This window comes from Nerophis ophidion, linkage group LG13 (genome assembly GCF_033978795.1).
Source record: "Nerophis ophidion isolate RoL-2023_Sa linkage group LG13, RoL_Noph_v1.0, whole genome shotgun sequence".
Lineage (NCBI taxonomy): Eukaryota > Metazoa > Chordata > Actinopteri > Syngnathiformes > Syngnathidae > Nerophis > Nerophis ophidion.
Genome location: NC_084623.1, coordinates 37,781,377 through 37,782,346, shown reverse-complemented (window position 1 = coordinate 37,782,346; position 970 = coordinate 37,781,377). Strand labels below are relative to the sequence as shown.

Genomic DNA, 970 nt, shown 5'->3' with positions numbered 1-970 from the left:
GCAGGTGAAAATAATAAGTTACTATGGTGACTAAACTAACTCACAAGGTCCACAAACAACAAAGGGAGTCCAAACTAACAGAAAAACACAAAAAACATGAACCGGACTACGGATCATGACAAAATCAACACATAAGCCAAAGTACTCCTGGGCTATGTCTTTTTTTTCCGCTGGTGTTGATGAATATTATTTTCAGAAAGTGACGGAAGTAAAGGAAGTGCTAACACTATTGAGAACAAAGTTGGACAAAGACTGAAGATTGAAATCATTCCAAGTAATGTAATGGGAAACGCAGAGGACTCCATGTTTCCAAGTAAAGAAAACAATAATGGACTAAAAGTTGGGTCTCTGATGCTGGCGGTGGTGTCTGGGAAGGATTTATTTCCCATCAGGGGCCGAGGCTGGCAGAAGGAAGACGACAGTGGCTCTGCGGCGCTGCGGGGCACAGTGCCAGGAATAAATCACCCACCTGGAAGAGGTACAACGATTGGCACCGGTTGTGGTGCTAAGCCTACCGACCTACGCTCCTTTTGTGTGGAAATGGAGGAAACAGGTATGGATAATGGAAAAGAAATCTGATTTTACTTCTCCGGCTGAACAACACTAACGTCCAACATTTTGCAAGAGCTCCGCAGAGGCAAATAAAGTACAACATTTGAGCAAAAGAAGAAAAAGAAGGATTAATGGTACATATAAGAAAATGAGGTAGAGGACAAAAAAAAACCTTTGACCCCTGAGGACATTGGTTACAAAGCAACACAGCATGCATGTCAAACAAGACAAATCACAGCTATGAAAACTCATCTATGAGACATTTTCAAGTCCAAGTCCACGCTGACATTTGGATGGAGCTGGGAATTTGACTCTGAACAGACTCATGCATAAGACTTTAATTTGAGTAGGACTCGGCTCCCAAAAGGCATCACCTAATTTGTTTTATTAGGCTTTGTCATGAAATAATCCGCACATT

General features: G+C 41.9%; 1 long non-coding RNA gene across 1 annotated transcript in view; it reads left to right on the top strand.

Annotated features, from left to right (window-relative positions):
* Positions 1–399: 399 nt before the first annotated feature.
* LOC133564966 (uncharacterized) overlaps positions 400–970 on the top strand; it is a 2,674-nt gene continuing 2,103 nt past the window's right edge. Inside the window, exon 1 of the long non-coding RNA XR_009809394.1 lies at positions 400–553. This is a non-coding gene — a long non-coding RNA (uncharacterized LOC133564966). The remainder of the gene's footprint in view (positions 554–970) is intronic.